The 12,644-nt window shown below is 42.0% G+C and overlaps 2 protein-coding genes across 2 annotated transcripts in view; both read left to right on the forward strand.

The window, feature by feature from the left end:
* LOC100551841 (C-type lectin BpLec) overlaps nucleotides 1-12,644 on the forward strand; it is a 520,120-nt gene that overhangs the window by 185,136 nt on the left and 322,340 nt on the right. The window lies entirely within an intron of this gene.
* Nucleotides 6,600-12,644, forward strand: part of cpt1b (carnitine palmitoyltransferase 1B) — a 56,997-nt gene continuing 50,952 nt past the window's right edge. Inside the window, exon 1 of the mRNA XM_008123020.2 lies at nucleotides 6,600-6,717. The gene's annotated coding sequence lies outside the window, so the exon portion shown is untranslated. The remainder of the gene's footprint in view (nucleotides 6,718-12,644) is intronic.

Consider the following 12,644-nt stretch of genomic DNA (forward strand, 5'->3'; position numbering starts at 1 on the left):
TTATTATTATTATTATTATTATTTATTGTATGACACAGCAAACAAGATAGACATGCTGGATTTCGTTTCGCAAAACCACAAGTCGAACACTTCCCAAGTGTCTAGGACTGTGTGATGTATTATTATTATTATTACTATTATTATTATTTTATTATGACACAGCAAACAAGATCGATATGCTGGATTTCATATCACAAAACCACAAGTCGAACACTTCCCAAGTGTCCAGGACTGTGTGATGTATTTTCGGATGAGGCTGCAGATCCCAGTCGGGTGGCCTTTTGCAGTTGGCAGATCGTGATTTTGTCAATGTCTATTGTTTCCAAATGCCGGCTGAGATCTTTTGGCACAGCACCCAGTGTGCCGATCACCACCGGGACCACCTGCACTGGTTTCTGCCAGAGTCTTTGAAGTTCAATCTTGAGGTCCTGAGAGCGGCTGAGTTTTTCCTGTTGTTTTTCGTCAATGCGACTGTCACCTGGGATGGCGACATCAATGATCCAAACCTTGTTCTTTTCCACAACTGTGATGTCTGGTGTGTTGTGTTCCAGAACTTTGTCAGTCTGGATTCGGAAGCCCCACAGTATCTTTGCGTGCTCATTTTCCAATACTTTTGCAGGTTTGTGATCCCACCAGTTCTTTGCTGCTGGCAGGTGGGACTTGAGGCATAAGTTCCCGTGAATCATTTGGGCCACATAGTTGTGCCTCTGTTTGTAGTCTGTCTGTGCGATTTTCTTACAGCAGCTGAGGATATGATCCATGGTTTCGTCGGTTTCCTTGCAAAGTCTGCATTTTGGGTCATCAGCTGATTTTTCGATCTTGGCCTGAATGGCCTTTGTCCTGATGTCTTGCTCCTGGGCTGCAAGGATCAGGCCTTCTGTCTCCTTCTTCAGGGTCCCATTCGTGAGCCAGAGCCAGGTCTTCTATTATTATTATTATTATTATTATTATTATTATTATTATTATTATTAATTGCCTTTGTTCTGATGGCTTGCTCCTGGGCTGCAAGGATCAGGCCTTCTGTCTCCTTCTTCAGGGTCCCATTCGTGAGCCAGAGCCAGGTCTTCTCCTTATCAGCTTTTCCTTCAATTTTGTCAAGGAACTTTCCATGCAGTGTTTTGTTGTGCCAGCTGTCAGCTCTAGTTTGTAGTGCGGTTTTCTTGTACTGTTTTTTTGTCTGCTGTGCTTTGAGGAGTTTCTGATTTTTGACTTCAATCAAAGCAGGTTCTTCACTTTGCTTTCCATATTCTGCCAGGGCATGTTCTTCTTCTTTGACTGCTTGTTTTACTTGTAAGAGTCCTCTGCCCCCTGATCTTCTAGGCAGATATAGCCGGTCAACATCACTGCGAGGGTGCAGGGAATGATGAGTGGTCATGAGTTTTCTTGTTTTTCTGTCCAAATTGTCCAGTTCCATCTGTGTCCAGTTTATGATGCCAGCAGTATATCTTATGACAGGTATGGCCCAGGTGTTTATGGCCTTGATGGTGTTGCCTCCATTGAGCTTGCTTTTGAGAATTTTTCTGACCCTTTGTGTGTATTCTTTGCTGACCACAGTCTTCACATGTTCATGCTTGATGTTGTCCAGTTGTAATATGCCCAGATATTTATTATTATTATTATTATTATTATTATTATTATTATTATTATTATTATTATTATTATATTCTGAACTCTATCATCATCATCATCACCATTTATATCCCAAAGGAGACACTAAGAAATTAATTGACCCCCAATCCCCCCCCCTCCGTTTGCTGGGCTGCTTTCCTATTTCCTTTTAAGACAAGAGGGAAGGAGTCATTGGTCTGGGTGGAAACCCAAGGAAGGGAGCCTCTGAGCACGTGCAGAGTGCAACCCTGAGCGAATAAAGGGGGAGGATTGGGAGTCCCTGAGAAGTGAGTTCTTGAAGGGGTCCTGCCCCCTCCCCACATAAAGGAGAGGCCAAATAAAGGTCATGTAGTCCAGTCTGTGCAAAGTCCGGCAATGGAGTGGTTGGGAGGAAATGCATACGTCCCGCCAAGCCCTGCTTCCCGGCCAGAATAATAATACTAATGACCATGGTCGTCATCTATATCCCATCAACAGTAGATTGGAAGGAAGAAGAATTGCGAACCCATTTCCCTTAAAGGGGCCCTGGCCCCCAATCCCACCCCACTGGTCCCTTCTTCTCAATGGGATGGACCTTACCCAAGGCCTAAAGGTCATCTAGTCCAGCCTCTGCAATGTCTGGCAATGGGGTGGTTGTGAGGAAATGCATACAGCCCTCCAACTCTTGCTTCTCAGCCATAAATCATCATCATTGCGAACCCACCGTGACCTTCCCCAAGGTCAGGTTGTGGGGCACCCAAAGGTCATCTAGTCTAGCCTCTGCAATGTCTGGCAATGGGCTGGTTGGGATTATTATCAAAACGCATTCATCCCTCCAAGCCTTGTTTCTTGGCCATAACCATCATAATTGTGAACTTACTTTGACCTTCCCCAAGGTCAGGCTGTGGGGCACCCAAAGGTCATCTAGTCTAGCCTCTGCAATGTCTGGCAATGGGCTGGTTGGGATTATTATCAAAACGCATTCATCCCTCCAAGCCTTGCTTCCATGCCATAACCATCGTAATTGAGGACCCACCTTGACCTTCCCCAAGGCCAGGGTGTGGGGCACCTAAAGGTCATCTAGTCCAGCCTTTGCAAAGTCAGTCCGGCAATGGGTTGGTTGGGAGGAAATGCGTCCATCTGTCCAAGCCTTTATCATTATCTAGGAATTGCGAACTCATAGCTTGACTTTGTTGCCAGTCACACTCTCTCAGCCTCAGAATAATAATAATAATAATAACTTTATTTTTATACCCCGCCTCTAGGGGACTCAGGGCGGCTTACATGGGGCCAAGCCCGAATAAAAACAGTAGCAGTATAAAACACAGCAATAGACAACAACTTGCACAATAAAAAAATAAAAAAATAAAAATAAAACATTAGCCAATAAAAAACAAGAACTAATAAAAACATGGATTAAAACTGAGAGATTGTAAAAGTAGACTTCGTAAGGTGCACCCTATAAATATTGTAAACACAAGGTGACTGATAAAGTGCTGCAAATTCTGGAAGTGCAATTGGGATGGGAATAGACCCTGTGTCTATATTGAGTTGACAAAGGTAAAAGGTGCAAACCGGTACAAGAATGGTCACAGATTCAGATTGCTTCTGGATGAGCAATCTTTATCTAAAGGCTTGAGTAAAGAGCCAGGTTTTCAAGCTCTTTCTGAATGCTACCAGGGTGGGGGCTTGCCTGATTTCCCTGGGGAGCGAGTTCCAGAGCCGGGAAGGGGCCACCACGGAGAAGGCCCTCTCTCTCGTCCCCACCAACCGTGCTTGTGACGGAGGTGGGAGCGAGAGGAGGGCCTCCCCCGACGAACAAAGAGATCGTGCAGGTTCGTAGGGCGAGAGGCGATCCCTAAGGTAGGAGGGTCCCAAACCGTTCAGGGCTTTGTAGGTGATCACTTGCACCTTGAATTGGGTCCGGAAGGTGAACGGCAGCCAGTGGAGCTCCTTAAGCAGGAATCATAGAATCATAGAATAGTAGAGTTGGAAGAGACCTCAAGGGCCATCTAGTCCAACCCCCCGCTAAGAAGCAGGAAATCGCATTCAAAGCACCCCCGACAGATGGCCATCCAGCCTCTGCTTAAAAGCCTCCAAGGAAGGAGCCTCCACCACGGCCCCGGGGAGAGAGTTCCACTGTCGAACAGCCCTCACCGTGAGGAAGTTCTTCGTGATGTTCAGGTGGAATCTCCTTTCCTGTAGTTTGAAGCCATTGTTCCGTGTCCTAGTCTGCAGGGCAGCAGAAAACAAGCTTGCTCCCTCCTCCCTATGACTTCCCCTCACGTATTTGTACATGGCTATCATGTCTCCTCTCAGCCTTCTCTTCTGCAGGCTAAACATGCCCAGCTCTTTAAGCCGCTCCTCATAGGGCTTGTTCTCCAGACCCTTCATCATTTTAGTCGCCCTCCTCTGGACGCTTTCCAGCTTGTCAACATCTCCCTTCAACTGTGGTGCCCAGAATTGGACACAGTGTGATTCCAGGTGTGGTCTGACCAAGGCAGAATAGAATAAGGGGGAGCATAACTTCCCTGGATCTAGACGCTATTCCCCTCTTGATGCAGGACAGAATCCCGTTGGCTTTGTTCGCTGCCGCATCACATTGTTGGCTCATGTTTAACTTGTTGTCCACGAGGACTCCAAGATCTTTTTCGCACACACTGCTGTCAAGCCAGGCCTCGTCCCCCATTCTGTATCTTTGATTTCCATTTTTTCTGCCGAAGTGAAGTATCTTGCATTTGTCCCTGTTGAACTTCATTTTGTTAGTTTCGGCCAATCATCTCTCTAGTCTGTCAAGATCGTTTTGAATTCTGCTCCTGTCTTCTGGAGTGTTAGCTATCCCTCCGAGTTTGGTGTCATCTGCAAACTTGATGATCGTGCCTTCTAACCCTTCGTCTAAGTCGTTAATAAAGATGTTGAACAGAACCGGGCCCAGGACGGAGCCCTGCGGCACTCCACTTGTCACTTCTTTCCATGATGAAGACGACGCATTGGTGAGCACCCTTTGGGTTCGTTCGCTTAGCCAATTACAGATCCACCTAACCGTAGTTTTGTCTAGCCCACATTTTACTAGTTTGTTTGCCAGAAGGTCGTGGGGGACTTTGTCGAAGGCCTTACTGAAATCTAGATATGCTACATCCACGGCATTCCCTGTATCGACCCAACTCGTAACTCTATCGAAAAAAGAGATCAGATTAGTCTGGCATGACTTGTTTTTGGTAAATCCGTGTTGACTATTAGCAATGACCGCATTTGTTTCTAAGTGTTTGCAGACCACTTCCTTAATGATCTTTTCCAGAATCTTGCCTGGTATTGATGTGAGGGTTGGGGTTGACCGCTCCCTATAAGGAGGGTTGACCGCTCCCTATAATTTGCTCCAGTTAGAAGCAAGGCTGCCGAACGTTGAACTAGTTGGAGTTTCCGGGCCGTCTTCAAGGGCAAGCAATCGGCAAACCGCTTCTGGACAAACCTTGCCAAGGAAAGCCTACAATGGGCCATAAGCAGTAAACAAGAACATCAACAACATCATCATGGGGGGCACATAAAGTTTCATTCCCCTTGTCCAGCCTTGTGTTGTGACTCAGCTGGAGTCTCGGAGTTACTCTGATGGGGATTGTGGGATTTGGGTTCCAGATGTTCAAGATGATGGGATTCAGGTTCAAGATGACTCGGATGGGAATGATGGGATTCAGGTTCAGAGTGTCGGTGCTGTGGGAGATGAGGAGCAGGGAGGGATTCCCACGGCAGGGAATGGGGTTGATGATACTGGAGATGATACTGAAGCTAGCCAGGTGCAAAGGGAGGATAGCTCCCAGTTAGATAATGGGCAGACAGAGGCTGCTGCTAATGAGCTCTCTGGCCTTGATGGAACAGAATCTCTGGATCGAGCTGGCTGAGCTGGCCGTTTGGAATTCCGGGTTTGCAGGAGTGTCAGAATAGCAAACAAGAGGGAGGTCAGAGGCCAAAGAAATGCATTCATGCTATGCAAGGAATATTAAAGAGTATGCTGAGAGAGAAACCTTTGTCAAAAGCAACATCTCATTTGGAGTCAAGAAGCAATCTCTTGCTTTCATGGATTATCTTCCAGCTTTGTGTATTCAAGTTCATGGGACTTTGTCATGCATTGGCGGAACCTTGTTTTATGGATGTTTGTTGGATGTTTCAGCAGGCTTTCGGAGATAGTGATTAATTAATCAGCCCCAGAGGGTTTTTAATAATCTATCCTGTATTTATTATGGTCTTGCCTTTTATGTATTTTTAATGTAATTTTTTATCCTGTATTGTTGTTTTAATTGATATATTGCATTACTGTTTTATCTGTTTTATATTGTGATTGTATTATGTTGTTTATATTTTGTCCTTGTGTTGTTTGGGCCTCTGCCCCATGTAAGCCGCCCCGAGTCCCCACGGGGAGATGGTGGAGGGGTATAAATAAAGTTTTATTATTATTATTATTGACACAATGACGTTGTATGACACAGCAAACAAGATAGATATGCTGGATTTCGTTTCACAAAATCACAAGTCGAACACTTCCCAAGTGTCTAGGACTGTGTGATGTATTTTCGGATGATGCGTGCAGATCCCAGTAAGGTGGCCTTTTGCAGTTGGCAGATCGTAATTTTGTCAATGTCTATTGTTTCCAAATGCCGGCTGAGATCTTTTGGCACGGCACCCAGTTATTATTATATTATTATTATTATTATTATTATTATTATTATTATTATTATTATTATGCCTAATGTTTTCTTGGATTATTCTTTATAGCCTGGGTTTTGCAACAATCTTTTGGAACTTTACTTTTGCATTTAAGAACTAATTATTTCCTATATCCTAATAAACTACAAAAGACTGTGTACAGCCTGGTGTATTTAGCAAGGTGAAGCTAACCAGAGGTGCAACACCTTGGCCCTATGTTCAGAGTCCAAGAACTTTAAGTTTGCAATACATCAAAGCCAACGAGAAAGCCTTTTGTCGGATTGCCACAATCAATGGGTTTGTCTTTGCTGCTGCAGGAGTGAGTTTGTCTCTGGAACTTTGCAGAAGACGTGAGCGCACTGTTCTTGCCTTCGTCCCATGCGCGTCTCCTGAGAAGGAAATCCCTCTCCGCTCCATAGGACTTGCTCTCGGGTAAGCGCCCTTCATAAAGGCTTCTGTATCAAATGTCCATGGGTTAAAAATAAAGGTCATTTCCTAATTGGTTCTGTCATAAAAACGTGGGGAAAGTTGATTAAACTGCTATATTTTGCAGTAGTTTCCCATCCATTCGACGTAGTTTGTGGCACAAAAACAAAGTTTCTGGAGTGGGACAACTCCTTTCAAAGTGAGGACCGCATACATAACTCAACAAGAAATAATACTTTCAAACCAGGAATGGAAAAGTTTTCACATTTTTGTTACCTAGTGTTGTGCAAAAGTGAGCTCTGTGCCTGTGAATGCAGAGGCAAGACAGGAATAGTCCGGTTGTGTTGGCAGCTCTTCCCCAAATATGGTTATTCACCGAGGAAGGAAAATCACTTTGTGGCTCTCCAAAGAAAACAGTTCTCAGGGGTTATTTTCCATTGAACAAGAGCTCTGTGTGTGTGTGTGTGTGTGTGTGACTCATTCAGTGCTCATGCGCCCAACTCCTCGGCTATGGGAAACCTAATAAGGAAAGACTTACTTCTCAATCTCTTCCTCTGAACCCCAAATAAACATACTATTTTCACCCCTAACACGATCACAATTTCGAGGTGAGGGATAATGATTTCCAATGAGCACACCGAATGCATTTGCACAATGAACACTGATGTGGGGCTCAGCTCAAGTGGCAATAAGGAACCATAGACTTGTGAAGCAGGAGGGGCTCCTAGAGGTCATCTAGTCCGTCCTGATGCAGGAGGAGAACGGGGCCTTCTTGGAGTTGCAGTTTGGGGAGATGATATTATTATTATTATTATTATTATTATTATTATTATTATTATTATTTATACCTTGCTTTATCTTTCCTGCAGGAGGCTCAAAGCGGCCATGTACCTGTTGTTGTTGTTGTTGTTGTTATTTATACTCCCATTTTCTCTCTCCCACAGGAGACTCAAAGCAGCTATCTATTATTGTTGTTACTACCACTACTACTACTATTATTGTTATTATTATATTTATACTCCACTTTAGCTTTCCCGCAGGAGACTCAAAGCATCTGTGTATCTATTATTATTATTATTATTATTATTATTATTATTATTATTATTATTATTATTATATATACCCTGCTTTATCTCTCCTACAGGAGACTCAAAGTGACCATGTATTATTATTATTATTATTATTATTATTATTATTATTATTATTGTTGTTATTTATACCCCACTTTATCTCTCCCGCAGGGGACTCAAAGCAGCTATCTATCTATTATTATTAGTATTAGTATTATTATATTTATATGCCACTTTAGCTTTCCTGCAGGAGACTCAAAGAATCTATGTATATATGTATCTATTATTATTATTATTATTATTATTATTATTATTATTATTATTAATAATAATAATAATAATAATACCCTGATTTATCTCTCCCGCAGGAGGCTCAAAGCAGCCATGTACCTATTATTATTATTATTATTATTATTATTATTATTATTATTGTCATTGTGATTGTCATTGTTATTTATATCCCGCCTTATCTCTCCCGCAGGAGACTCAAAGCATCTATTATTATTATTATTGTTGTTGTTGTTGTTGTTGTTGTTGTTGTTGTTATTATTGTCATTGTTATTTATACCCCACTTTATCTCTTCTGCAGGAGACTCAAAGTGGCTATGTATCTATTATTATTATTATTATTATTATTATTATTATTATTATTATTATTGTCATTTTTTTGTTATTTATACCCAGTTTTATCTCTCCGGCAGGAGACTCAAAGCGGCTATGTATCTATTGTTGTTATTTATACCCCGCTTTATCTCTTCCAAACACACCTGTTTAACTGATGAAGCTCCCTGAGCCACCAAAAAAATACAAAAAGTTGCATGTTATTAGTATTAATTTAATTAAGTAGAACTTCCATAGCCATTTTGTTATGCACAGTTATTGTTATATATGTTATATAGCAGTCATGAGCAAACTTGGGCCCTCGAGGTGTTTTGGACTCCAACTCCCACAATTCCTAACAGGCTGTTAGGAATTGTGGGAGTTGGAATCCAAAACACCTCGAGGGCCCAAGTTTGCCCATGCCTGTTCTATAGTGTAATAATCTTAAATGCATCTCCACTGGAGAATGAATACAGTTTGACGCCCAGGGTTCTGTGACATTGAGCCAGGGTTTTTTCAAGGGGATGCCAAACTGCACTAACTCTCCAATGTGGATGCAGCAGTGGTTTGCATCCGTGGGAAAGGCATTTATTGAGTGGACACGCCGCCGCTTGACCTTCCCCACTGGGCCTCCGTCCAGCCCCTCGTGGTGGAAACAAGCTCCCGAAGCCAAGAAGCCAAGCCTTGGCTGCATGCCAAGCAAATGAGCAGAGTTTTAAGCGGTGAGAGAGTTATCTGATGGAGTCTTCCCTGCTTAATCCAACCTGGCTTTGAGAAGCATAGATGAAATCCTGCATTGAGAAAAAGGATGGACTAGATGACCTCTGAGGGACCCTTCTTCCAACGCATTGTTAATCCCACTGCTCTCCAACAACATGGAAATGACTGCAAGTGGGGTCTGGTCCTTGTGTGGTCCAGCCATTAGAGATCCTAGGGTTGGAAGGGGTCCCAGAGGTCATCTACTCCAACTGCTGTCGGGCCTCTTTCTTTGTGGATGGAGATGTCCAGAGAAAGGAGACCCCAACACGTTCCTGGGCTATTAGTTCCTTCTAATGTTTATCCAAAATCTGTCAGTGTGGGGTCAGGGTGCGTTCTGGATGGGTTTCTCCAAACTCCATCAATCATCTTCTCCAGCATCCTGATGAATTGGTTGCAATCGTCTGCCACACCAATTCCTCTGTTCAATGTCAGACTCAAACACATCCATAGTCTGAAGTCCAAACATTTATTCAATATCTATAATACATATTTACAAAGCACAGCAAAAGCCATCACTCTGAGCTGGCATTCTTCTATTGCCTCTTCGCACGGCAAGCACAGCTCAACAGACACAGAGATAAGAAAGCACATTCCTCAGTCCGAAGGAAGTTCCGACCTCCAAAGGCCGGAAATCATGCCTGATAGGTCATAGCAAACACAACAGGCTGTCAGTCAAAACTAGCCTGCTGTTAACTGTTTCATTACTGAAACACACACTCTAGCAAAACAGCAGAAAACACTTGATTTACATTTCATACACATGCAACCATAATCCAACAGATTTCTGCTTTAAGAGGAACTGCTTCTGAGAGATTTTCAGAGGTGATAACTTTGCTCACTGAGAGCTGCTCCTGTTTGATGGGCCCATGTTTCATGCCTGATTCATGGACTCCTGTTTTATGCAGAAAACAATTGATTTACATTTCATACACATGCAACCATAATCCAACAGATTTCTGCTTTAAGAGGAACTGCTTCTGAGAGATTTTCAGAGGTGGTAACTTTGCTCACTGAGAGCTGCTCCTGTTTGATGGGCCCATGTTTCATGCCTGATTCATGGACTCCTGTTTTATGCAGAAAACAATTGATTTACATTTCATACACATGCAACCATAATCCAACAGATTTCTGCTTTAAGAGGAACTGCTTCTGAGAGATTTTCAGAGGTGATAACTTTGCTCACTGAGAGCTGCTCCTGTTTGATGGGCCCATGTTTCATGCCTGATTCATGGACTCCTGTTTTATGCAGAAAACAATTGATTTACATTTCATACACATGCAACCATAATCCAACAGATTTCTGCTTTAAGAGGAACTGCTTCTGAGAGATTTTCAGAGGTGGTAACTTTGCTCACTGAGAGCTGCTCCTGTTTGATGGGCCCATGTTTCATGCCTGATTCATGGACTCCTGTTTTATGCAGAAAACAATTGATTTACATTTCATACACATGCAACCATAATCCAACAGATTTCTGCTTTAAGAGGAACTGCTTCTGAGAGATTTTCAGAGGTGATAACTTTGCTCACTGAGAGCTGCTCCTGTTTGATGGGCCCATGTTTCATGCCTGATTCATGGACTCCTGTTTTATGCAGAAAACAATTGATTTACATTTCATACACATGCAACCATAATCCAACAAAATCTCCCTCTTTCTTCTGAAGCCTATGCTCCAGCTCTGCTTTGAGGCCTCTGTCCCTTTAAGTGGAGGGTCAGTGGCTAGTGCCGCCGGCCTTTGCATTCCATGGCAGTTGGACGTTGCCTGGTCCTGAAGAGTCCAAAGAGGTGAGCTGCACCCAGGTCCGGCCTATAACACCAGGTCACACTAGGATTTTTTAAACAAACAATGCCTTCTATTAACCCGGGCACCGCCGGGTCCCCAAGCTTGGAGTGCCCAAATGCATTGCACTACATCACAAAATTTGGAAAATGTTCTGTTCCTGGTTTGAAAGTGTTATTTCCTCTTTCATTGTGCAGTCCTGACTTTGAAAGTCACTGTTCTGCACCAGAAACTTTGTTTTTTTGTGCCAGAAACTATGGATCCAACTGAAGAGCTGCTTCATTCACAATGCCTGATATACCATATATACTCGAGTATAAGCCGACCCAAATATAAGCCGAGGCACCTAATTTTGCCACAAAAAAACCTGGGAAAACATTAACTCCAGTATAAGCCGAGGATGGTAAATTTCAGAAATAAAAATAGATACCAATAAAATTACATTAATTGAGGCATCAGTAGGTTAAATGTTTTTGAATATTTACATAAAGTTCAAATTTAAGATATGACTGTCCAACTCTGATCAAATCATTATTCTCATCTTCTTCAATGTAAATGCGCTTATTTATCCTTTTAATAATAATAGAGTAAAATAATACATGTAATAATAATAAATAATAATACAAGAAAACAACACATATTCTCATCTTCAATGTAAATGTGCTTATGTATCCTTTTAATAATAATAGAGTAAAATAATACATATAATAATAATAATAATAATAATAAATACAGGAAAATAATACATATTCTCATCTTCTTCAATGTAAATGTGCTTATGTATCCTTTTAATAATAATAGAGTAAAATAATACATGTAATAATAATAATAAATACAAGAAAATAATACATATTTTCATCTTCTTCAATGTAAATGTGCTTATGTGTCCTTTTAATAATAATAGAGTAAAATAATACATGTAATAATAATAATAATAGGAAAATAATACATATTCCCATCTTCTTCAATGTAAATATGCTTATGTATCCTTTTAATAATAATAGAGTAAAATAATACATGTAATAATAATAATAAATACAGGAAAATAATACAAGTAATTATAAATAAATAATAAACACAATAATAATAACAAGATTATTGCCTGATCAGAGCCTGATCCCAGAAGGGCAGTTGGTTCTCGCAGAAGCAGAGGAAGCAGGAGGACATTTTTGCTCCCTGGCTTCAGGTAGGATTTGGCTAAGATTTGGCTAAGATTTTAAACTGAGTTTGGGCTTGGCTCCTGTGGTCAAAGTCTAACTGTTGTGTGACTGTGTGTTGAAAGAGAGCCAGGTACTTAAGTTGATTGACAGCAGGCATTGTCCCCTGTTAATTGAGTTTCTGGGAAAGCTTTATTTGCCAGTGTGAGTTTCTGCCAGAGCCTGATCCCAGAAGGGCAGTTGGTTCTCGCAGAAGCAGAGGAAGCAGGAGGACATTTTTGCTCCCTGGCTTCAGGTAGGATTTGGCTAAGATTTGGCTAAGATTTTAAACTGAGTTTGGGCTTGGCTCCTGTGGTCAAAGTCTAACTGTTGTGTGACTGTGTGTTGAAAGAGAGCCAGGTACTTAAGTTGATTGACAGCAGGCATTGTCCCCTGTTAATTGAGTTTCTGGGAAAGCTTTATTTGCCAGTGTGAGTTTCTGCCAGAGCCTGATCCCAGAAGGGCAGTTGGTTCTCGCAGAAGCAGAGGAAGCAGGAGGACATTTTTGCTCCCTGGCTTCAGGTAGGATT

The sequence above is a fragment of the Anolis carolinensis genome, chromosome 5, assembly GCF_035594765.1.
Source record: "Anolis carolinensis isolate JA03-04 chromosome 5, rAnoCar3.1.pri, whole genome shotgun sequence".
In the NCBI taxonomy this organism is placed as follows: Eukaryota; Metazoa; Chordata; class Lepidosauria; order Squamata; family Dactyloidae; genus Anolis; species Anolis carolinensis.